Here is a 27504-nt window from a genome sequence, read left to right as displayed (position 1 = left end):
TAACAACAATATCATAGATAGAAACCCTATTACCTTAAGTGTCTTGTTAAAACTGTGACATCTTAGATTCTGTCTGGAGTTGGCCCATATACGCTGCTCTCAAATTATCTTGCGAGAGATTAGAACCTATACATATAAAGTGCAGAGAATTAATGTAACTGCCCTGGGGAACACTTAAAAGATTTTTTTGTAACATTCTTTATTATATTGTAGCCCTTATAAGTACCTTGAACTTATTTCTCTTTGTTTTATGTTGATACTTCCTCTCTGCAAGGGATGTTCAACCATATATGTCTCCGAGTCATATACCATTCATCAAATCACTGTCAGAATCTGGAGAAATAAATTCTATTTTCTTTATTAAATCTCCACAATGTATCAGACCTCATTACCTAACATATACCATATTATTCTTTTAACCTGTCCGCTACTGTGCCCCTTGGTTTATCTCTACGGAAAGTTAATACACAGATCACAATCTCTTTCATGGTCCCTAATCTACTAGACGCTTTAAACTCTACTCCCCCCTCTCCAACAGGCAGATCCTCTATAGATCTCCCTGAGTTAACTGAGTGCATGACCTCCCTCCCCAAGCGGTTCGCCAGTATCTTAACCCGAACCTCTGCGTACTCACCTATTTGGTGCCGCATTCTTCTCTGTCAGCGTCGTGCACAAAACATCGCGCCCACCCGAGTAATCTATGCTTTCTTGGGAGGCTCTTTATATGTAGAGCTTTTCGCACCGAAATCACTTCGTTGAGAACACCTGGTTTAAGTTTAAGAGCAGGCCATAGATTGCTCTTCGCATTACAGCCCTCATCACGTGCTCACAAAACTGGGCCAATCTCCTATCACCTTTGACCGTCGATGTAACCAACATCAAGAAACGCATCTGCTAACATGTAAAGCTTTCTGGTATCGGTGACTCAAGGAGAGGTTGTTGACACCAATGACAAACTAATGTTCATGGTGAGACTCTAGCGCCATATTGGAAAGGTGAGTGTTAGGCAATAACTCTTCAGTATGTATATAGTAAGTATATTGCCTGCTACAACGATGCCTCACATTTTATTTAGGTGAGAGAATTCCTGTAGGATTAACAGCAAGACTATATTGTAACGCCAGAACAAATTATTTTTCTTAAACTAGAACACATTAGTGTTCCTTATGAAAACCGCATGGTCTAGGATGTGCGGTACCCTTGTACAATGGTCTATTTAAAGTTTTTGATCAAGGGTATATTTTTAGTAAAACACAGAACGACTATTACTAACAGGTCACCCACTACATTTTTATGGTGATGTCCACATTATCGTCAAGCTGTTATCTCCTTGTATAGGCATCCCCAATGCTATGAATAAACAAAACATATTGCCCAAAAATAGAAGCTGAGCAGTAGTATAGGAATTCTCCAGTCACTACCAAGTCTGCATTAGTTATCCCTATTTGGCCACATAATCTGCAGAATAAAAAGCGTTACATCACAACTACCAACATCATGTTTCTTATCAGTAATCTAAAGTTTTATGGCTGGTACTACATTACATTTTTTAACCAATCTTTTCAAGTACCAGGGGTAGACAGCCGTCTACATCACTCAACGTACTTATACTGCAAATCTCAATTCTGCAAGATTACCAATTTACAGATACGATATTAAAAAGGTTTTGTGATATTCCACTTGGTTTCTTCATTAAGTCCATTTTTTACAGTATCCAGGGAAAAAATCCAGAAACACTCTCTTCTTTTGCGGATGATATCCATGGGAGTCCCTGTTTGACCTTTCACCTTTTCTAGGATACACCATTTCGCATCCTTTTCAGAATGCTGTTTGGCTAAAAAATGCTGTACAAGTGGGGCTTCCACTCTACCATTGCGTATCGCTGATTTGTGTTCACTATAACGGACTCTGAACTCACATGATGTTTCTCCAACGTAGGACAGATTGCATGGACAAGTTATAATATACACAATATTTTGGCTCCTACAATTGGTTAAATCTCTTAGTTGAAGACTTTTACCTTGATACTCAATGGAATCCATAACAATGGCTGAATCGCAGGCATGGCATGATCCACACCTGTGATTGCCAATCACCATCGGTAGTCCTGTTATGGTTGTCTGACGCATCCTATCCGACACATTTGGTCTGGTATGTACCAATATGTCACATAGATTTCGGTTTCTACGAAAGGCCACCAATGGTTGGTCTAGCCTAGTTTCTTCCTCACCTGTATTCAGAATTTTCCAGTTTTTCTGAATTATATTCTTTAGCTTAAAATTGTAAGGGGAATGATTAACAACACAGACTACCTGATCTTTCGAGGTTCGGTGTGTTCCTTCCTAGAGGGCATCCCGATTATAATATTTTGCCCTCTTGTATGCATGACGTACTAGCCTTCTAGGGTAGCCTCTAGCCAGCAATCTTAATTTTAAAGCATCACCATGTCTTTGGACTTCCGTCATATTGGTACAATTCCTTCTAATACGAAGGAATTCACCAAAAGGTATTGAATCTTTTTGAATATTTGGATGGTAGCTTTGATACTGTAGGATTGTGTTCTTTGCAGGTTTACGAAATAGATTAACCTCCAACACCAAATTGGATCCTGAAATCATAATATCTAGAAATTCCACACACTGAGCACTACTCTTAGCAGTAATCTCCATGTAATGACATTGTCAAAAAATGGAGCCGCCTCACTGAATACATTTCTCCTCTCCCATTCTCCCATGTAAATGTTTGCGACATTGGGAGCACAGGAAGCCCCCATGCTAGTGCCCTTTATCTGTTGGTACAGGGATCCATTGAATTCGAAGAAATTATTTAAAAGGACTATTTACAGGCATTCCATCACAAATCAATATGGTCTTCCTCCTGGGGTCCTTTGTAGGAGGGCTGCTACTGCCTGCAACGCCTGACATTGAGGAATGTTGGTATACAACACCTCAATGTCAAGCGTTACCAATATTTCAGTTTCAGGATTAAATTGCATTCCCTCTAGTTTCCCAATAATATCTCCAGTGTCGCTATTGAACGAGGCATACGTTCGGGTAAGGGGGCAAAGATATGAGTCAACGTATTTCGAAAATGGCTCGGTGCTGAGCCTATGGTCGATATGATGGGGCGCATTGGTGGATTTGCTAAATCTTTGTGGGTCTTAGGAAGACCATAAAGGGCAGGTGTTCTGGGGCAGGATCTGTTAAGGAAATCATATTCCTGCTGGCAAATATTACCCTGTTCCAATGCTCTCGCTGTAGTTTCCTCAATACGGTCTTTGAGCTTAGATAATTCCCTCGGGTGAGATTTTTTATCATGATGGGTCACTGCCAGCATTTTGTCTATTTTGTCATCATATTCGAGCTTCTTCATAACAGCTATGCCTCCTCCTTTATCGCAAGGTTTTATAATCAGGTCTTTATTTGATTTGATATTTTGTAGTTCTTTGTTTTCTGAAGGCGATAGATTATTCTGTACAGTAGGGAGATGTTTAGTTACCCTTGCAACTTCCCTTAAGACATTCTGTTCAAAGATATGAACTTCCGAGCCCACCATTTACTAAGGTTGGAGTAAACTGAGATGGAGGTTTACACATAGAGCGATTAGCATAATCCGTTGGCATAGGTCTGTCCTGGAAAAAGATTTTTAACCTTACTTTTCTGAAAAAAGAAAACAAGTCTTGATGTAACTTAAACAGAGTAGGACGGGTACTAGGGACAAATGACAAACCCCTACTAAGTACTGCACGCTCCTCTGAATTTAGATTTGATGATGTCAAATTAAAGATTCGCAGAATATCCCTTCTTTCTTGATCTGCCCCTTCGCCAGTATCTAACGCCAGTATTGATGGTTTCTCGTTTTCAAATACGGCTGCTGATGTTGAGGGGCCATCTGTTGTGGCTCTCCTCTTTCGGGTGCCCATCTCTTGTTCCTCCCCGGAACTGTCCCCTCGATAAAAATGGAGAGGATTGGCCTCGAAAATATGGTTGTCCCATTGGTCTACCACGATAAGGACGGCTATCATAGTGTGGATCATTCATCTCTTGGGCGACATCATTTTCTGAGTCTGATGAAAAAGTTTCAGAGAAGTTAAGGACCCTTCTTTGATATCTGTTGGTATTTCCTTGCTGACCCTGACTGTAATTAGATTCCTGATAGTAATTGGAATTAAGGTACGGGTAAGCCCTCTCTTGGGTATACCACCTAATATCTTTCTTAAGCTTTTCTGTTTTCAAATTGGTCAGATATATCTCGAAATCCTTCATATCGGTATTAATTCTATCAAGCCTGGCCTTTGCTTCTTCTAAGGCTGTTGACGTGTTTAATTTTTCTTCTAATGATACAATTTCCTTACTCAATGCTTCCATCATGTCTCTAGCTGTTTCTATTATCAGCATCATCCAGTCCCTGGAGCAGCGGTTGGCAATAAGCGGCCACCGCTCCAGGAACGTAAAGACAAAAAATGAAATGTTGGAGCGGAAAGTCGGTACTAGCCATGCTAGTCCCAATGTCACCATATTGTAGTTCTCAACATTCCAAGGTTCTACTTCCATATATAAATATGCCTTCATGATACACTGGGAGATGTTTTACTGTGTCTTCTCCTTATTGTATCATCCCTCTTGTGCCTCTGCATCCTGCAAGCACGAGAGCGGTCTTCTATCTACTATGCATTGTGTCACTGCTCTCGCACCTTTGCTTGTCACGGGTGCTAGAGCAGTTCCTCTATTTTTAGGTCGAGCCTCTACAGCCCTTGTGCTGTTAGGTGATCTGTTGTCTCTACTTTGTGGAGTCTGACTCCTCCCACATTTTGGATTGGCTTTTGTGTGTGTCATTTTGAAATAGTCCCACCTTTTCTGGGAAGTTCACTCCCATGGAGTATTGCCGCGGAGGGAGCAGGGAAGTGCATGCAGTCCCTACCTGCAGTGCAGCCGGAGAGTGCTTGCCGTCTCCTGCCGGCGCACCCGCTCTGTGGAGTCTCTATTCACGGGAAACGAAGGACTAAAAGAGCACGCCTCTAGCACATGCCTCTTCACAGAATAACAGATTGCCGGAACCTATGACATCTCTCAAGCAAAGAAACATAATACTTCAAGAGGGTAAAAACCACAAATGCTCGTGCACGTCCAAACAACCATCCAATGAAGAGCGACAGGAGTCAAGTGTCATTGTGGCTGCGAGAGTTTAGCCTGTTCAAATCTGAGTGCAGCGCCAGTGTCAGGACAATAGAAATGCAAAGAAACATGTTTGTATTGAGTGGGAATGGAACGTGCTCGCCTGTCACAATGTGGAAATAAAGATGGAAGACAAACATTTCTGTTAGAAGAAAAAGCCACAGATATCAGGAAAACGAGACAATACATATTTCTGATATGTAACACTTAAAGCCGGCCAGCATTTTGCCTGTTTGTGAAACCAATGAATGATTTATGTTGAATAAGCGGTCTGAGGTGCAGCAAAGGACAAATGATTTGCCCTAGAAAACACAGTTTGCTCAGGCGCAAATTCAACCCGAAGGCATTGAAGAGCTTTACATAAACACCAGTTACATTACAGAAGGACGCATTCATTTTTGGTAGGCACAGGGAGATTAAGGGGCACATGCATCAACCTATTTAGGAAGAGAAAACGGTGCGAATCGGTAAATTCGGCCGTTTGCACTTCCTAAATACGTTTTTGGGATGCATGAAACATTTTTTCAAAATTCGTTTTTTTTTGCATTTCCTCGTGTTAATTTGCGAAATTGTTTCAAAAAGCACAAAAATGCATTTTGGAAAGTGTCATGTTACAGACACACATGTCCTTAGGACATGTGTGTGTGAAACATGCACTTTAAATACATTTCAGGGATGCAGGGGGGGGTCCTTTGGACCCCCCTCTGCACCCTTGCAATGCATCAACAAATTGCGATTTCCTAAAAAAAGAAATGCAAAACGGCATTGATTCCTATGGGCCTCTAGGCCCATAGGAATCAATGTAATGCCATTCCTTAATTGCGATTCGCAATTAAGGAATCGCAAATTCCGAAATTTAAGAAATCCTAAAAAAAATTAGGATTTCTTGATGCATAGGATTTTGCAATTCCTAAATAGCGATTGCTTAATTTTCGCTATTTAGGAAATGCAAATTCCTACAATGATGCATGTGCCCCTAAGTGATTTACCCAGAATAACAGGATGCTGAGCCGACGTCGAGACTTGAACCCAGTTCCCCAGTTCCAAAGTCGGCAGCTATGGTTGTTACTCAAAGTGGCGATGCCCACAAAAAATTACATTTTTCTGAAATTTTGCTTTCACTCAGAAGCGCCCAACAAGTTTTTTTCTAGTGAAAACTTTAATGCTCACAGGTTTGGGGATTGTCAAATCCGACGCAAACTCTTTCAACATCTGTCCCCATGGGTATCCTCGACAGAAAGGAAAGGAGGAGACAAAATTGTGGAAAGAAGAGACAAGGCATTCAGAGGATGTAGAAACCGATGGGGGAGGAAACCGCATGTGTATTTAAGGCTGGTGAGAGTCAGGATATTAAAAGATGCTTGAGAGAGCCAGGTTTTCGCGTGTACAGATCAACACACAGAAGTGCACACACACAAACTATAAACATGCAGACAACATAGTCCTGCACAACTCAGATGCAGGAAGCACACCAGAAGTGAGGTACAGAGGGACAATGAAACAACCAGATAGATGGATGGCGAACTGATTGGTGCTTGCTCTCGCTTACAGTGAGATGAAGGCTGTAATGTCTGTCGCAGTTGGCGTAACACAGGGCCTCGGAGCCCCTGTGGTGGGGGGGGGGGGCGAGCTGCAGGGGGCTCCCTCAGCACAGTACTCAGGCTTGAGAGCTCTGGATTAAATACGGAGCAGGGGCCCCTCCATGTACCTTGCAGTGGGGGCCCTCCACTTTCGTTACACCACTGCTTGTCGCCATTGTGAAGCCTTTGCCCTCCCTCCAAATCTCTGTAGGTTTTGGTGAAGACTCTCTAGTTAGAACTTCCCTTCAACCCGGATGAACTCTAACCCTTTTTGATATTTACATTCGGCGCTTTTAATAGACTGCTGTGACGTGCGGGCACCACATCAACACAGTATAAATAACTATGGGGCATATTATCAAGGACCAGTGTTAAAATTATCGCCGTTTTATCGGCAGGAAACTGCCGATAAAAAGGCGGTAATGGGCTTGATAATACGCCCTTGTTAATTCCCATAGAAGCCCAGGTTCTGATGTTAACATGGGCTTCTATGGGAGTTAACAAGGGCGGATTATCAAGCCCATTATCGCCATTTTATCGGCAGGAACTGCTGATAAAACGGCGATAATTTTAGCACCGGTCCTTGATAATATGCCCCTAAATGTTCTTTGGTTTTGCCAATATGGGAGCCATTATGTTTTGACTGGGGAAGGGAGACTGAATTGTCGTTATATGATTACCAAGTGATTGCAGTATTTCCCTCCTAAACAAATCAAGAGATCTCTTCACCTAGCATATAGCTGGTTGCGAAGCAGGCAGTGTTGTGCCCCACCACGTCGTATGTTCCCTATGCAAGTTACAACTTAATACATCTGAGCACAGACGAGGATTCTGGCTTGCAGTTTTTTTTGTGTGATTTATGGGGAGATAAGCTCTTGAGAAACAGCAGCTTTATTCCAAGAACAGTTTGTTGGTTTGCACAAAGGATTACTCACAGCCTTGTCAGATATTAGCTGGATCTACTTCACAGGTGCTTTACCAGAGCAGGCAAAAACGTTTCCTGATATGCAAACTAGAGGATACAGCAGTTGGGAAACGACGGCTCAGATTGAATATAAAACAACACTGGAATAATGCCAGTCTTGAGTAAATACGTGTTTCAGTACCATCATTTTAAGGTTTCCAAACAATTATGACGATGGCTAGGAACAATATGCTGAGAGGTGAATAACAAATACAAATTAATTTCACTGCATTCCAACTCAAAGGTGAAAAGCATTCATTTATGCTACTTTTGAAATATTTCAACACGTACAGCACCACTTAATATTGGGCTTGCTCAGGCGTAGAAGCATGATTGGGCAGCAAGACGCATATTCTAATCTCCACCTAGTACTTCCTGAAATGTGGTTGCCCCATTCTCTACTGCTCTCGCTCCCTCTCTCTCTCTCTCTCTCTCTCTCTCTCTCTCTCTCTCTCTGTTTCTCTCTCTCTGCCAGCCTCTGTCTCCCTGTCGCTCTCTCTCGCTTGGTTTCTCTCTTGTTCTACCCTCTCTCTCCACATGTTCCAGCTGTCACTCTGTCTCTCGCTGTATTCCGTCACTTCTCTCTCTCTGTTGCTCTTCCTCTTCTCTCTCACATTCTACTCTCTCTCATGCTCTCTTTATCTTCTCTAAGTATCTAATTCTCTCTTCTCCCTCCACTCTTTCTTGCTTTCTGTCTCACTCTCTCAGTTTTCTCTCACTCTCATCTCCATCTGCACTCTATCTGTTCCCCGATCTTGCTCTTTCTCTTCTCTTGCTCTTTCTCTTCTTGTCCTCTCTCATTCTATATTTTTTCTTTCTCATTTTCTTCTGTTTCTATTCCTCTTCCTCATTTCTTTAATTTTCTTTTTCTTCCACTCGTGCTTTCTCCTACTTTTTCTCGTTCTCCTTTCTTTCTCTGTATCTTCTCATTCTTTCTCTATTCTGTTTCTTCTCTGTCTGTTCTTCTCTTTCTTTTATATTTCTCCAGTCTCACTAGGGGACCACATTAATTGGAACATAAGTGTGGTGGGTAAAGATCAGTGCTTTTTACATGAGTCTTAAGTTGACAATTATTGATATGAGTGGCACTTGTTGGTGATGTTGTTGCTGGAGTGCAATGTTGTTGATACTTTTGTGATTGATTGGTACACCTCAAAGCAGAGTGCATAAGGGGATTTTGGTGTCTCTTTTTTTCTTCATTATCACTTATGAAAGCACCTATAGATATGTGAGTTCAGACTACCAGTTGTACAAAAATAGCACTTTTAATAAGTACTTCTCAATGCAGCGCTATAATGTGCCTATTAGTGTCAAAGTTTCCATGTTACAGAATAGTAGATGTTGTAGCACCCAGGATAATATGTTGCAATTTCTAAACACTTATAAGGTCCAAAGGCGAGACCTATTGGCTATGCCAATGCTTGTTGTTCCATTGTTAATGCTCGAAAATGTGTGTGCGCGTATGCTTTCTGTCTGTGCGCAGATGCATGTTTGTGTTAGAAATATGTTAAATGTTTATTTATTGTATTGCACATGGCAGTTAGGTCAGTTCAACTGTCTGCCGTGTGCCTGATGGCACACAGCTGTGGACTCCATTTTGTTTGTATGAAAAAGCTAATAAATACTATCATACGTGACTGCTGTTGGAGTTATCTCTTCGACTATTGGATATTCTTTTATCCTGGAAATTCCAACACCATAGTAGTCAATATTTTGACCACAAAATATTTTGCAGGTCGATATTTAGCACAACATTCAACAATTTGGCCCTTTAGCGCTACAACAGAGACAACGCATACATGTACAGGTTGGCACCAATAACACAGCAGGCCAAAATACTGTGGTGTCACGTTCCACACATGCATGGCCTGATGGCGAAGTGGACACACACACAGTGCTTAATTTGAGCTGGTGCTTTCCGGTGCTCAGCACCGGTACCTAATCCTTAGCACCGGTGCTTATAGCACAAGTTAAGGACACACTCATTTGGAGTCCATGTGATTTTCCCCAGAATCACAGGATTTTGAGCCATGCTGAGACTCCAGCTCCAAAATCTGCAGTTTTAGCCATTAGGCCAAGCCCTCTCCAGAATAATAAGTGCTGGGGGCCTCATTTATGAGGTTTTGCTGTAGGGCAGCGAAGCCGGCCTTCCTGCTGCGCTTCTCTACGGCAAAAGAAAAGGGCAGGAATGTACCTTATGTATAAGATAGGGTGCATTCCTGTCCTTTTCCTCTGTGTCGGCGCACAATGGGCTGCTGGCGCAAGTGCAGGTACCTTTGCACCATGGTGCAAGGGTGACTGTGTTGCGGGGATGATTATTTTTGTACAGGAAGGGAAACCTTCCTGTACAAAAATAATCACAAGATGTTTTTTCCTCTTTCTATGTGTGCTCTGCAGCACACATAGAAAAACGATTAACAAGGAGAAATAAAGATATTTCTCCTCGTTGTGCCTCCCTTACCGGGGAGGCGCAAACCTTTGGCACTGCCTCAGATTTACGATTTCCCGTAAATCTGGAGCAGTGTTAAAAGGCCATGGATGTTGCTGGGAACGCCCCCAGCAATACCCATTGCACTCCCCTTTAACGCAGAACACTGCCTTTAAGTGGTTGATATTTATCAGGTAGAATTATGCCAAAAAGGTGGCTTAGTGCTGCCTGACAAATATCACGCAGGCTTCTGCGCCACGGAATGTCACAAAAAGTGACGTTCCAGAGGAGCAAGGAGCCTCATGAATGAGGCCCCGGATCTCTAGTCAAGGGGCAGTTTGCACCCGCGCATTTCTCTTATTAGCGCTGCCTCCTGAGGAGAGCCCCGGCACTTTTTATTTTACAAATTAACCACTGACACAAAACAGCTGCAGTTCTGTAAGCAGCTTCACCTGCACGCCAAAACATGGGTGAGCTACAACACCAGCACGGACGCATGTAGACACTTATGCGCCACAATACGTTTCACTCAACCCGACACTCACGCTTCCCGTCCCCATCTCTCACAAGTGCAAGGCAAAGCAACAATATGTCAGTTTGCCCTCAGTGTCGTTGCATAGATGCACCGCATTCCTAGCCCTTCACCACAGCAGGAAAAACGGTTATGCAAGGTCGTGCTATGACTTCTACAGCTGCAGTCACTTTAACGCTGCTATCACATGACGCGAAAGCGGACTGTGCTGGCCTAAGCTCCACTCCAACTTTAGTATACAACTTATAATTAATTGCCTACATGCTTATTGAGTGATGGAAGGCATACATAAAGTCATAGCACAGCATGCAGTGCACGCGCAAAGACCATTTGATATTTGGCAGGTGCCAGGCAACTACAGAAGAGTGAACTTTGATTCATGCTTTGCCGCTTGCAGCGAGGAAATACTAGCCCAGGCCTCTAGGGGCAGCCGTGCCGTACAGTAGCGTTCTTCAAAATGCCGGCTTCTGTAATATGGCAGCTTCAAGTCACAAATACTATGACGTAAAGTTCAGAAATTACCAAGTGCTGTGCTCCACTTACTAGTACCCCGAAGCACGAGGTGAGACTTAAGCACTCTTTATCGATCCAGTGCTGGAACAGGCTAACCGAATGAAATCTGAGTTAGAAGGTCACAAAAAAAAAGAAGAATACAGTGCAGAAAATGAGAGGGATCCATACGGATCTCGGTTTTGGGAGCTATTATTGATTCGGATCAACCATTCAGGGCAGCCCCAGTGAAATTTGCTGTGAAATATGGTGAATTAGTCCAAATGTAATTTGCAGATACCAGGACACCCGCAGAGATGTATACTCTGCTTTGCGTTCAGAGCAGCAGCGGCCTACAGGGCTTATTTCAGTTTCAGTTTTACCCAACACAAATGCCTCACTTACAGGATCATCAGCACTCACGTTCAACATCCAAGGTGGGAGCTAATTGATGTCAAAGCTATCAGGAAACAGAGACACTCAACTTGTCGACACTTCCCAAGGGCTTAAGAGCCAAAATATGCTTTGGAGACAGGATTTTTTTTTATTTATCCAAGCCCTGTATGTAAGTGATATATATTTAAAACATTTCTGGGGTCTACAGAATGCAGTGGTTGTTTGTACTAATCTATCTTTATCCCTACCCAAAGATGCCTTTTTAGCAATCCCAGAAAACTGAAAGATTGAAAAAAGTTATAAAGTTCTTCCAGTTGGCACACAACTCCTTCATACCCGCCCCGCCTCACGGTGCTATATAACAAGGATTGAAAGTTAAGGCCTGCTGTGGATAACACAAAGATCTCTGCGAAAAAAAATCCCACTGAACAGTCTATTAAAATACAAATCAGTGGCCTGCATGTTACATGTTGTGCTTTGCAGCAAACACATTAACCCTTCATGCTGTTTTATAGTATCCCAAACATGTTGCTAGACTGCACACAGTTCTTCTCTCCAGAAAGTGCATTAACTACTGAAGTTATTCTACTATAATTATACCATGGAAATAACTGGGTTCCCAGAGATCTCTGCAGGCAGTACCTTAACCGTTATGTTATTTTAAAATGCTGTCTTTGGGCCAATTAAACAAATCATAACAGATTGACTTCACATTTGTCTTTCTTGTCAATTTATTTGTGGCAGGGTTTTAAAAAAAACATAAATGTATAAAGTGGACTGTCATCTACTTTTTTTGCCGCAGCAGCTGCGCAGAGTGCAAACCCATATATACTAGGCCATGCAAAGCCACTTTACGTGGCTTTTTATGACCTCACAGATATTGAGTAAAGCAAAGCAGAGCAAGTTGCTGCCTTGCCTTACTCTGCATCAAAGAGGCGTTCAATCGGCGTTGCAGTGGATGTTCCCATGCAACACCCATGGATTTTGACTCACTCCCAGAATTACAAGGACTTGAGCAAACAGCAAAGAGCTCTTCAACATCGTAAAGGAACTCTCCAACCCCAGCTCCAACACCAACAACGTCCCACCCTCGCAAGACTTGTGCGACTCGCTGGCCACCTTTTTCCACCGCAAGATCGCAGACATCCAAGACAGCTTCAATGGCACGTCCGCCTGACAACCACTGAGACCTCTGCCCCACGACCATCATCCGCACCAACTGCCTGCTCTCCTGGACCAACATCAATGAGGATGACACCATGAGGATCATGAACACCATCCACTCTGGATCTCCGTCAGACCCATGCCCACACTACATCTTCAACACAGCCAGCACATCCATCGCACCCCATCTCCGGAAAGTCATCAACCCCTCCTTCCAGACAGCAACCTTCCCGGAGAGCTGGAAGCACGCCAAGATCAACACCTTGCTCAAGAAACCCAAGGCAGACCCCAAAGACCTCAAGAACTTCTGGTCCATCTCCCTACTCCCATTCCCGGCAAAGGTCATCGAGAAGACCGTCAATGAACAACTGACCCGCTACCTCGAGGAGTCCAAGTTCCGCAGCAACCACAGCCCTGAGACTGCCCTCATCGCCGCCACCGATGACATCAAGTCCCTGCTGGACAACGGAGAAACAGCAGCCCTCATCATACTGGACCTGACAGCCGCCGTCGACACGGTCAGCCACCAAACACTACGAACAAGACTCCAGAACGCCGGGATCCAAGAGAAGGCCCTGGACTGGGCCACCTCCTTCCTCTCTGACAAAACACAGAGTGTCCGTCTTCCCCCTTTTTGCTCCGAAGCCACCAAGATCATCTGCGGCATACCCCAGGACTCATCCCTCAGCCCAACTCTGTTTAACATCTACATGGCACCGCTCGCCACGTCGCCCGTCAGCACGACCTCAACATTATCTCCTACGCTGATGACACCCAGCTGATCCTCTCCCTCACCAAGGACCCCCACACCGCCAAATCCAACCTTCACGAAGGAATGAAGGCAGTCACTGAATGGATGAGGAACAGCCGGCTGAAGCTGAACTCGGACAAGACGGAGGTCCTCATCCTCGGATCCACCCCATTGGCATGGGACGACTCCTGGTGGCCGACCGCACTGGGAACCGCTCCAACACCCACCGACCACGCATGCAACCTAGGGGTCATCCTCAACTCCACCCTCTCCATGACTAAACAGGTCAATGCCTTCTCCTCCTCCTCCTGCTTCAACACCCCCTGTGTGCTCCGCAGGATCTACAAGTGGATTCCCACTGAAATGAGAAGAACGGTCACCCAGGCCCTCGTCAGCAGCAGGTTGGACTACGGAAACGCCCTCTACGCAGGAGCCTCGGCCAAACTCCTGAGACGGCTCCAATGCATCCAGAATGCCTCTGCACGCCTGATCCTCGACATCCCTTGCCACAGCCACATCACACCCCACCTGAGAGACCTGAACTGGCTCCCGGTCAACAAGAGGATAACCTTCAAGCTCCTCACCCACGCACACAAGGCACTCCACAACACCGGACCAACGTACCTCAATAGACGACTCAGCCTCTACACCCCCACCTGCCAGCTCTGCTCCGCCGACCTTGCCCTCGCCACAGTCCCCCGCTTCAGAAGAGAGATCTCCGGTGGCATATCGTTCTCCCACCTTGCCGTCAAGATCTGGAACACCATCCCCATTCACCTACGGCAGACCCAAGACCTGCTGACCTTCAGAAAACTCCTCAAGACCTGGCTTTTCGAGCACTAGCAGCATTCCCCACCCCAGCGCCTTGAGACCCTCACGGGTGGTAGTGCGCTTAGCAAATTATATGATTGATTGATTGATTGACTTGTAAACCTGGAAATGCATCAAAAGTCTACGCCTCCTCAGGGGAGGCATAACGAGAAGACATATCTTTATTTCTCCTTTTTTTTCTATGTTTGCTGCATTCTGCAGCCCAAATAAAAGGAGACTCCAATGATCAGTGGTACAATATTAGGTATAATGGTGCCACTCAGGAGAAGTCACACAAATATCGGTCATAGACAATATCGGAGGACGGTGCTGTAAGGTGAGGAGAACCACCAACCTCCCCAAAACTGTGGCCGAGGCCAACACAACAAATAAATGCAATCCTCAGCACACGTCTGCGAGGTAAAAACAATAGTAAAACATAATAGTGTGCACAAATTAGAAACACAGTGTTTGTAATCCTTTATTTTCCCTTTCGTTATTCTTTTTTTCGTTACTTCATAGAACTTCGTATTTGAGGACACGACTGGTTGCTTTACAGATGGATTACTACGTTAAGCGAGTTTGATTAATTTGGTTCAAATTATGATCCATACAAGTTTGGAGCTGAAATACTTGACCCTAACAGAGGATATCACCCAATTTTTGTGTGTGATGGAATTATCACCACATTAGAAATTTCTACTTGAGATATTTGATCCTTGAAAAAGTCGCGGGACAAATTCCCAATGTTGCAGTGAAACCCGTGTTGGCTGATAAAGAATTCTATGAAGTATCGAAGAAAAAGAATAAAGAAAGGGGAAAAAAGGATTACAAACACTGTGGTTCTAATTTGTGCACACTAATATGCATTTCTATTGTTGGGACCTTGCAGACGTGTGCTGAGGGGTGTGCAGTCATAATATCGAGTTTTTTATTTCGACTGGACAGAATATCGACTACAGAATATCGAGATGGCAGTAATATTGAGGTAAGTAATATCGCTGTCATTTATATCGATTGTTAAGTTTTGTTAAAAATATCGAAGTTAAAAATATCGAGTAATTAATATCGACTGTAAATAATATCGTGTCTTTGTATTGGTAAAAAATATCGAAAGTCAAAATATAGAATGTTAGAATATCGACTGTCATAATATCGAAATTTTAAATGTAGACTGTTTATAATGTTGTAATAGTTATTTTGTTGTTTTAAATGTTTATAAATGTAGTTAATTTAGTGTTATTAAATATGTAAATTATGTTTTTTATATTTAAAAAATATATTGAAAAATGTATATTAATGTTTAGGAGCGGGTTGTGGGTTTTTAGGGGAATAGGGTGGGAAGTGTTTTAAAATATATAGTAAAATTTTTATGTGAAACATAAAAAGTTGTTAAATTTACCGAATAGTGTGCAAAAATTTTCGGAAAAAATTTAATGTAGCTAAAAATGTATAATAATTTTTAGGAGCGGGTTGTGGGTTTTTAGGGGAATAGGGTGGGGAGTGTTTTAAAAATAGTAGAATGAAATCTTGCTAAATAAATTTACATTGAAAAATTGAAATAATATTATAAAATTAAAAAAAATTCCAAATTAATTTCAAAATAAAAATTTACAAAAAAATATATACAAAATTTTGAGTATCATAATAAATTTGCAAAAATAAATTTCCAAATTAATTTCAATTTAAAATTTCATCAAAATTCAACAAAAAATATTGGGTATGGCAATAAATTTGCTAAAGTATATACATTTAATAAATAAAAATAATTTTAAATTTGAATGTTAAAAATACATTTTAAAAAATTGTAAATAAAAAGAAAATTTACAAATTAATTTTAAATTCAAATTTTACAGATTTATCTTTAAAATATTAGGCTATGGTAACAAATTTGCTATTGTTAAAAAACTAAAATTAAAAATATTAATTATAAATTCTAATTAGTGTATGTATTGTTTGTAATAATTTATTTTTTTGTATTATAGAGAAATATGTGGGGGAATTTTTATTAATTAATTGAATTTTAAAGAATATAAAAATTACAAATTTTAATTTAATATTGGCAAATATTTAGAAATTCTAAAAAGGATTTAAATGGTAACATGTATTATTAGTTGATACTTGGTGGAGTGGGATTAGTAAATTATATGGGTTTAGTGTCCAGCAACTTCCCAGAGTTTATACTTGGTGGTGTGGGAATAGTAATTTATATGGGTTTAGTGTCCAGCACCTTCCCCGAGTTTATACTTGGTGGTGTGGGAATAGTAATTTATATGGGTTTAGTGTCCAGCACCTTCCCAGATTTTATACTTGGTGGTGTGGGAATAGTAATTTATATAGGTTTTAGTGTCCAGCACCTTCCCTGAGTTTATACTTGGTTCAGTGGGAATAGTTATTTATATGGGTTTAGTGTCCAGCACCTTCCCAGAGTTTATACTTGGTGGAGTGGGAATAGTAATTTATATGGGTTTAGTGTCCACCACCTTCCCTGAGTTCATACTTGGTGGTGTGGGTATAGCAATTTATATGGGTTTAGTGTTCAGCACCTTCCCAGAGTTTATACTTTGTGGAGTAGGAATAGTAATTTATATTGTTATAGTATCCAGCACCTTCCCTGAGTTTATACTTGGTGGAGTTGGAATAGTAATTTATATGAGTTTAGTGTCCAGCACCTACCCAGAGTTTATACTTGGTGGTGTGGGAAAAGTAATTTATATGGGTTTATTGTCCAGCACCTTCCCTGAGTTTATATTTGGTGGAGTTGGAATAGTAATTTATATGGGTTTAGTGTCCAGCACCTTCCCAGAGTTTATACTTGGTGGAGTGGGAATAGTAATTTATAGGGATTTATTATCCAGCACCTTCCCTAAGTTTATACTTGGTGGAGTGGGAATAGTAAATTATATGGGTTTAGTGTCCAGCACCTTCCCTGAGTTTATACTTGGTGGTGTGGGAATAGTAATTTATATGGGTTTAGTGTCCAGCACCTTCCCTGAGATTATACTTGGTGGAGTGGGAATAGTAAATTATATGGGTTTAGTGTCCAGCACCTTCCCTGAGTTTATACTTGGTGGTGTGGGAATAGTAATTTATATGGGTTTAGTGTCCAGCACCTTCGCTGAGTTTATACATGGTGGAGTGGGAATAGTAATTTATATGGGTTTAGTGTCCAGCAACTTCCCAGAGTTTATAATTGGTGGAGTGGGAATAGTAATTTATATGGGTTTAGTGTCTAGCACCTTCCCTGAGTTTATACTTGGTGGAGTGGGAATAGCAAAAGATTTGTAGAAAATTAATTTTTGGTTGCTAGAATACTACAAGATTTATTTGTTTAAAATATAAAAAGTATAGTAGAAATTCTAATTAATGTTACTTTATTGATAAATTGATACATAAATACTAATAATTATGAAATGAAAAACATATCTCAAAATATTAACTATAATATTTATATAATAATTTTTTTAGAACAAATAATTAAACATACAGAGGGTTAAATGGAACAATTGAAATACAGTTTATTGAGATTGAAAAACAAATTGGAAGTAGAGTAAATAATTTTATTAGCAGTATGAATTAATAAGTAGATAGTGTTTATTATCACAAAAATATAGCAAGTCAATATATACATTTATAAATATATTTAAAAATTATATTTAAATAATGTTTATGTTTATTCACATTTATTTTAAAATAAATTTTACTAACAAACAAACAACATAGTGTACAATTTATTTAATAACAATTATTTAAATCACATACAAATTAGAAATATTTTAATAATAAACATGTTGCAAATAATTGTTATATTTGTTGTACATAATATTTTTTAGTTTTTAATGTATAGAATATTGATAGATACATTTTTATAAAGATTGTACAAGACTAACATTTTTTTGGTTTACAAAATGGCAATAGGTTAATTTAGAAATGAATAACATTAATATTGAAAATATTAATAATATTAATTTTTACATAGGTAAATAATACAAAAGGTATTAAAATACATAGGTAATTGTGAAAATAACATTAACATATTTATAAACATTATGTTTAACACAAAGTTACATATAGAAGACATTTTTACATTTAAATCAATCACAAAGTGTACATATAAATAATAGTTTCTTTTTAACAGTTAGTTAAATAATAGTGGAAACAAAGGACATTTTATAAATATGTTAAAAAATATTAATCAGTAATAACATATAATGTAAGGTTGTTTTTTTAAATGTAAAGTGTTGAAAAATAGAAATTAAATAGCCTTTTCATATTTACAGGGACTATTTTTTAACCGCGTAATGTTACTTTGGCTCATTTGGTGCTTCAACAGCTCGCGGTTGGATGCTGCTTCTTTGGAGAGGGTAAGTTTGTTTTCATTATATTTTATTACTTAATGAAGTTATTTTAAGTGTATGTGTGATGTGTTTAGGCTAGTTAGATGGTATTATCGATCCTAGATCCTGTTTTAGGTGTTAGTTAGAGTGTACGATATTTGGTTTTTACAGTGTTTCAGTTCTAGGTGTGTGAGGTATGCTAATATGTTTAAATGTTTTTAAATGGATATGTTTAGAGTATAATTATGTGTTTTTATATCTGTATGGGTGTATTTGTCTGGGTGGGTATGTATTTTTCTATTTTTCAGGTTATCGTCGCGGTTTGAGGTTTAGGAGGAGGTAATTTTTTTTTTTAAAGTTGTGTGACGAGTATTATATACTCTTATTTCACACACATACTTTTATTTTCGGGTTTTCCAGGAGCGTTTATTTTTTTAAAGTACTATTTTCGGGTTTTGAAGGGTACATCCTGCGGATTACATTGGAGAGGAGTCGCCATGGATTTGCTTGTATTTTTTCATTTTTTGGGGGCTTATTTAGATTGTATGGAAATTTTGAACTCTTTCGTATGGATTGTTTGACATTGGATTTCTTCTCAACAGCGACGGAAATGCAAGTATTAAAAAAAATGTTTTTGGGTGGGAAAACTGTATTTATTTGTTATATTGTTATGTTATATGTAACAGTTGGTAAATAAATTATCATAATACATTTAATATATGTTTTTACAATGTATTTGATAATTTAATTAGTATTTGTTACATATAACAAAGGTAGGAATTTTTATATTTCAAAGTGGCTAATGTTGCATGTATATTTATATTATATTATATAGAAGAGTTTTAGCGATCATTGAGAGATATTCCAGTCCTTTGCTAGTTGTATAGTGGGTAACTTGCTTTGGAGTGTGTTATACATTTTTTTGGTTTCTTTTCTTAATTTCGGTCCAATCAGGGTTACTGATTGCTCCATTCTGGGCTCTTGGGAACTCTGCTCTTTTTGTAAGGATTGTAGTAATTTGTGAAGAGTAGGTGTCCCTCTGCCTGTAGTTGATTGGAAGGCATTATGCAATCCTTCAACTGCGTTGTTTGTTTTTGCTTCTTTGTTTAGTGTGCTAAGGTAGACATTCCACCAGGCTATTTGATATTTTGGTAGTCTTCTATTGCCAGATCGGTGTAGCCTGCCTACCCATGTATCCTCGAAGTAGTCAAGCATAGGGCTTAGTCTTTCTTCGTTTCTTTTATAGTAGGGGCTGTCTATTAATAAGTTATAGTTTTCAGCAACATCTGTCACAGGTACATAGGCTAGGGAAATTAGTTTTTTTATTTGATAAGCAAAAGTGCTGTCTGTGGCGTATTGGACACTTAGGGGTCCATTAGGATGACGGGCGGACTTTGTCCGCCCATCATCCTACCGGTGTTTGGGACCGCCTGCCAGAAGGGCGGGGGTCCCGTGGGGGCTATCAGGATGTGCCCGCCACAGTGGCGGGCACATCCTGCATTTCTAGCATTGTGGCGGGCAGTGCTCTCAGCACTGCCCGCCACAATGCTAGAAATGCATTTCAGCATTTGCATGAGCAAAGCGACAGGCACCGTGTGGTGCCTGCCGCTTTGTTTATGCAAATGAAGGGGGGTACCTGTGCATAACCCACCCCTCCTTCACTCTGAGGGCCCGCGGGGGCCCCCAGAGTGAAGACCGCATACGTTTCCGTGGCGGCATTGCCGCCACGGAAAGACATCTCCCTAAGCCCATTTTAATATGGCTGGCGGTGTCTAATAGACACCGTCACCATATTAAACATTTTCCGCCCCGGCCGCAAGGCGACCGGGGCGGAAAAGTGGCGGGCGGGGTTTTGCTCTGCCGTGGTCCCCCCGCCATTCTAATATGGTGGGGGGAATACAGGGAAGGATGGTGGGCAGATTGCCCCCGTCAGGCTGGCGGTGGCGGGGGTGATAGAGCGCGCAGGTCACACGACTCATTTTCTTACCAAATATGCACACTTGGGCCCATAAGAATATTTTCATTACACATTAATCAGGGAACCTACACTCTACTACCAGCAATTCAGTTCCTTTCTGATTATTTCCGTGTACCTGACTTACCAATCCTCGTCACAGGTACCTAAGATCATAATGGATCAAGGAGCTAGCTGTGGATTAAGTAGACAATACCATACAATATACAGTTTAATAATGTTTATTCTCTTTATAATAACCACAAACTCAGGAAGTTTTGAAAACCTTTATCTAATCATCATCATCGTCATATGCCATGAGCCACAAATTTACACAGATCAAACTGTCTATAACTTAAATTAGAAATATCGTATAACTATGAATGAGAGTAAGAATCATTGAAACTAAAGGGAAGGAGAAAAATAAGGAACACGCTAATTTAGATTATCAGACTTTCACAATTTCATTAAAGGCGGGTAAAGAAAGGGAACATACTAATCAAAGAAGACTTTCGAAATTCACTAATGGTTTCAGAGGAAATGAAACTTATGCAATTTGACTTATCCAGATATGTTTATTCTCTATAGGGAGGGTAAGAATGGAACAAACTATATATGCAAACGATTTAGTATTTGACTAAAGGTAGGTAGAAAGTGGAACATGCTAATAGACAATAATGCATGAAAAATATCATTTATAGAAAGACAAGGGAGAAAGGAACTCATGCAATTATGCTTTATTCGAGACGTTAGAAAGGGAATTTAGAAAAACGAACATCCACATAGATTTATATTTACCTAGAATAGATTGAAGTCTAACCCTAGCCACGGGTCAGTTTGGAAAGACGGGAAAGGACCCTCAAGGATTTAGGTTGCCAGTAGGCGAGCAGGTACAGCTCATGGACAGTCAGGACAGGATAACCCCAGGATTCGGATCAGGACCGGGTTCACTAAAGGGTACGACCAACACCTGCAGCTTCGGTTGCAACGCCTGCGCTACTCCCTCTCTGCAAGAAATCTGCCAGTAACCCCGATTGGGTTCTCGAATCTCCCAGCAAAGTGCTTCGCAAGCACTTAAGATTCCCAAAACCCCGAATGGGTCTGTGGAAACTCGGACAGAATGCTCCGCAGCTCTCTGTATCAGTCACCTATAGAGTGCGTTGGGTCGGACAAGTCGGACAATTTCTCTAGCTAAACCTAGGCTAGTTATACTGTTTTTCGGGTCAGTGAACCACCCCCCATTGTTGCAAGTGAAAGAATCCCCAAGTTCTGATTGGACAAAGGAGGAGGTTAAGTCATCATACCACCAAAATTTAGAATTTCTCAGACTTAATATTCATTTTTGTACCCACCCCTTATATTTCTAGTTTCCCATGGCATATGTTTTACAGAGGACAATGGGGTATAGAGCAGTTTAATACAATTGTAGCGATCTGAGGTACAGTTCAGCTTCGTCCTGCTGGGTTACAGGTCGGTTCCCAGGAGCATCTTGGGCGAGGCTGCCAGCTGGCTGGGTTCCACTGCTGCATGGCTTTCTTTTCCCCTATCACGTGACTGGTACCATATGGGCTTCCAAAATGGAGTAACAAGTGCCTCCCAGCCCCAAAGAATACGTTACATGGAAAGCAAGCGAAAACAATTTAGAAACACAGAATAAAAGATTACACTGTATACTATGAAACAGCTATACGATATCCCTTACTTTATAATAACTATTGTATTAGGGTAAGTGCAGAACAAACAGCTTTGTAAAAGCGGCTATGCAAGCTCGGAGCACGTGAGAACATAAAGCAGCCATCTTTAAGTGCATTGCGCATGAGCAACAAATTCCCACCAGGACTGCGAGTGCGTCACATCACATTGGCATGACCGACGCATGCGCAGACTAAATTCCCGCAAAGCAGCGGCCATTTTAGAGGCAAGCGTATTACGTTTTAGAAAACACATAGGCAAGCGTCTCTGGGACACCCCGTGTAGTGTAAAATGTGCAATATTAGTAAGACAAACAGATTGATTACAAAGTTAAGGTTACTCGAGGTTCATGAATGCAAGCAAGATGCTTAATGTGCGAATCCTTGCTCCATCAATCCCCTCTTTGATGATATTTACTATCATCACTATTAATGGAACCAGATGCCAACTTTTCACATTTCACCCAATTCAATTTCTTCAAACTTTTTGTTCAGCCTTTTTTCGGCATTCTTATTTGGATGATAATTTTTCATTTTCTTATAAATCTGACTATTCAGCTCTTCTAATTCAAGTTCATCAACATTCCGTTTCATTCCTCTCTTATTCACAGCATACTTCTTTTTGTGTTTTTCGACATTTGCAGCAAATTATTATGATAAGCACGAATAAGTCTATTCCCGCTATTGGCATCAGTATTTTACTCACAAGACTTTTACCTAGGTTAGAAAACCAATTACCTACAGAGGAGAGACCATCAGTTAGTCTCTTCCAGCACTGTCAACCTCCAGTGGTTTGAGCTCTTTTCCCAAATTGGTTATGTTTCTCACATATTTCTTAATTTCAACACTTTTGTCAGGAATGTAAGTGCAACAATGTTGCGATTTCAACATTCTATAGACTCCGCCCTCTTTTGCTAATAAAGTGTCAAGAGCAAGTCTACTCTGTAAAACCATAGATCTGATCGCAACCATTTCGGTATTGACCATCAGGAAACCTGCAGCAGTGTCAGTTGATAACCGATCTACTACTGTAGATAATTTGCAGATTCTGTGTGTATTCAGAGTCCCTACCACTGTAGGTATCGATGCACTAAATATATCACCCATTATTTCTCCTACACTTTCTCTTTTACTACGCACTAATCCATTAGTATTTTCATTGCTTCCAGCGACTTCATTCACATGGTATATCTTTGGGAAGACAATTCTAAAATAACAGCTTCCATACCAGTGATCCGGCAATTTGAAATAAGCTTTGTTTCCACATATGTAATAAATTGCAGGAAACACAGGTTCTGACCCATTTTTGAAACCCCAACCTCCAATTACCTTGTAATTGTGTTCGCATTCACTGGAACCAATGAATATGTTATTATAATAACTAGTCTTTTCTCTGTGGAGACAAAGTTTCCCTTTCTTTTCGAAATCCAGTAACAATGCAGCATTTGCTCCACCATTTGAGGTGCTCCCCATGGTTTCAGCCCACTTAGGAGTTTTCTGTCTTTTATCATTCGCTTTTCTTTGGAAACTCTCTCTTCTTTTCTCTGCCATATTTAGAAACTTTTTCTCTTGTTCATGTAATGAACATGTTAAGTTATCTCTATGTGCTTCACCTAAATCTATTGTACCTATAGTTAGAAAGTATTCTCCCATATAACGTGTTACATCACTCTTAGTATGTACAGGATTCAGGTTTCCACATATAGGAAGTTCAGAAAAGATTACGTCTGAGATAGAGTAATAGTACTGTAACGGTCCTCTTTTATAGAACAAACTAGCTAAAATACTACAGGAAATTCCATATGTTAGTGGTAAATGATGATAGGCCACACCCTCAGCTACTGAAGTAGGTAGCTTCATACAGACGTAAGAGTCTTCTATTTCCATTGATTCTACGTAATGTACTAATAAGTTTGCAAATACATTTAAATGAGTTCTGTTCTTTATTCTGTGATAATGTAGTCCTTCCTCATCTGATGCATCTAAATCCATTCCAGTTTGTCTAAGGCTATGTGTTTTCTCAGGTCTTTCTACACTTTGTGGTGTTTCTTTCGTTTGCAGTTCTTCTGTGTCCTTTGTCACTATCTTAGTAGGGTACAAATTAGTATCTTTAATCATCATGTAAGGAATAGTAATTGTTAGTCCTATCCATAACATAAGTAGCAAAGCTATACTACATACACATACTTGGCAGCATGTTTTGTAACAATTCCGTCTAGGTCTTCCATTCACTGTGGAATCAGACATTTTTGCTTAAAAGAAGTTTTTTCAACCCCTCTTTGTAACTTTGCACAGGTTGCTTACACAGGGCAACGTTCAGGTTGGTTCCTCTTCTTCGGTAGTCTGGTCAGCAATCAGTTCTTCATCACTTTCATCACTTATATCAAGATTTTCAAATTCTTCCAACACCAGATAAGTCCATTCAGGACTCTGATACTTATTGTTCAGTCTTTTTATTCGGGTACTTCTTCTTTTAGGGTTTGTTCCAGATTGATCAGATTTACTGGTGTGGGGAAGGGGTTCGGGCGGACCGGAAAATCAGGCGAGGAGGCCGGATGTAGTGGGCAATTGTTCACAGTATTTATTGATTTGTACACACAGGGTATCAAGTTGCAGGGAGTGAGGGTCAGTAGGTTGGGTTGCAGTCTTCCTCCCGGAGGGACGTCTTCGGAGGGTGTTCCCGGCTGGATGAGGGGGTTCAGGTCCTATGCCGTCCTCTGGAGTCCCTCGGAGGTATGAAAAGAGAGAAGGTACAGGGCTGTTAGTCCTTTCGCTTAGGACGGTTGAACTCTGCCACCGAGACCGGGGATGTGTATGACCGGAAAACGGACTGTGAGGGTAGGACGGAGGGAAGGGGTGTGAAGGAGAGAGTCAGAAGGAGGGGAGGGCAGCGGGTGATATGGTGAGGAGGGGGACAGGGTCTTTCTACAGCACAAGGTGTAACTATTTACAGTGAGGAGATGCAAACTACGGTGCTCTAACCTACACGCTAGGTACAACTATGGACAGAAGGGACACGGAGAAGATGTAACTGTGTACTCACGTGCCCCGCCGTAACTCTCCTGTGAGTTACGGCCGCTCTCCAGCCACCTCCTGAGGACTCCACCAGTCTTCAGACCAGATGTGTTCTTCCTCGTCCTCGCCACGAATCTTCTCCTTGCCTCCGCTCCCAGTCTCGGGTTCTTCGCTTGCTTCCTCCTGCCACGGGTCTGCTGCTCGGAACGCCTTCTCTTCCTGTCTTCCGTCTTTTCTTTCGTCCGGGAATGGACTTCCGGGGTCAAGGTGAACTGCTTTCGGTCCTGCGCACTCCGGCATCGGTTCCTGTAGGGGAAGAGAGAGGGGAGGAGTCCGGGTTGATAGGGACGCGCCATGGCTGGGTCCGTGGTCTAGGTATGTGGGGCTGGCACGCCGCCCGGTCGAGGTAAGGGCCGCTTCTTTTCTACATCTGGCGTCTTGGTTTTCTTGCTCAAGTTCTTCATCGGTTTTCAGTCTTAATCTTAGTCTTTTTACATATCTAGGTACCTTGCCCTTTTTCTTGAATCTTTTAACTGATACTGTGCTTTGGACCTCTTCAAAGGCTCTTTTATTTTCATTTAGTTGTGGCACATCTACTTCAATGTTTTCTTCTTCCCTTTCTGTCTGACTAGATCCAGGTCTTATTTCTGTTTCTTCTGCCTGGTTAATAAACTGGCCTTGTTCAGGTGTATGCTGATTTTGACTTTCGGTTGTTTCAACTTCTATTTCCTGAACGCATTCGTCTAGCTCTATCTGACCCTGTTCAAGCACTTCGAACTTTTGGTCTTTTTCCGCTTGAACTTCTGCCCTATTTTCTATCTGTTCCTCTTCAGGCTCAGGAGTTTTTGGAGGTGTGTCGATAACCTGTTTTGTCCCTATCTGACCTTCCACATCATCAGATTTGACATGTATTTCGATGATCTGATTATCTCCTTCTATTCCTGTCTCGTCCTCGCTATCCCACTCTCTATCTAAGTAGGTTGTCTTCTTGTTCTTATTGGGTCGAGTGTCAGGTCGATTACTGGGACCCAATCATCTTGACTGGTGCTCGGTTGTTCTTCTTCAGCTACTTCAGGACCAACGTCTGGAGACCCCTCAGCTGCACAACCTTCAGCCTCAGTTTCTTCGTCTCCTGTCACCTTTTTCGTATGGCTAGCATGGATCCACCGAGGCACACCCACACACTTCGCTGCTGTTGTGCTAACAAGAATCACTTGTCTTTTCTTTCCCCACTTCGGTGCAAGGCAACTCTTCCGAGTGTGTTTCTTAACTACAACCCAATCACCAGGGTTCAAGTCATGGGCTGGAGTTGCTGGCTTGGCGACGGCGTCTTCCCCAATCTGGTGAGAGATAGAACGCACTTGGTCACCCAGTTGCTTGCAGTACTCTAGCACCAAATCATCAGAAATGTTTATCAGTTTGTGTCCTGGCACCCATGCTTGTCGCATTACTCTTCCCATCAGAATCTTGTGGGGGCTCAGGCCTGTCTTCCGATCCGGAATACTTCTGAGTCCCATCAAGACAAGGGGCAAAGCGTCTATCCATTGCATTCCAGTAGATTCACACATTTTTCCCAATCTTGACTTGAAAGTGCCATTCAGTTGTTCTACCACTCCAGAAGCCTCTAGGCGATATGCACAGTGTAGTTTTTGTGTAATTTTGAATGCTTCACAGATTTGACCTATTATTTCATTCTGAAAATGCCCACTGTGAGAAGTTGGCCTGATATATGATGCTCACTAGTTCTAGTGATCACCTTGTATCAGTCCAAACAACCCTTATGGTGATTGGTTGTAAGTCAACCTTATAGACCAGCTATCCTAGTAGCGTTGACAAAAGCAGTCTTTAGGCTAAACTCTGAATGGCATGTGAAGCCAGCTGTTTTACCACATATAACCTTTGAATACCAAATGAAAAGGACACCACACAGGTTGTTATGAAAATAAACAGTTATTTATTAACTAACATACACCTCTGAACTCTTTATGAGGTCAGAGGGCTAAGCACATGACAAACTCTTAGGAAAAATACATTTAAGTTGCACGAATTATAATGGTGCCCTATGGGCACGACAAACCATATACTAAGTAAGTGGGATGTGAAAGTCAAGTAAAGGAATAGAGCTGTCCAGAGGTTGTAGGATCGCTGGGACCAGGCTATACTAACTTGAGGTAGGTAATAGGAGGCCCACGGAGCGCGTGTGCAGAGTGTGAACTCAC

Source organism: Lissotriton vulgaris, chromosome 9 (assembly GCF_964263255.1).
Source record: "Lissotriton vulgaris chromosome 9, aLisVul1.2, whole genome shotgun sequence".
Lineage (NCBI taxonomy): Eukaryota > Metazoa > Chordata > Amphibia > Caudata > Salamandridae > Lissotriton > Lissotriton vulgaris.
This window is presented reverse-complemented; position numbering follows the sequence as displayed.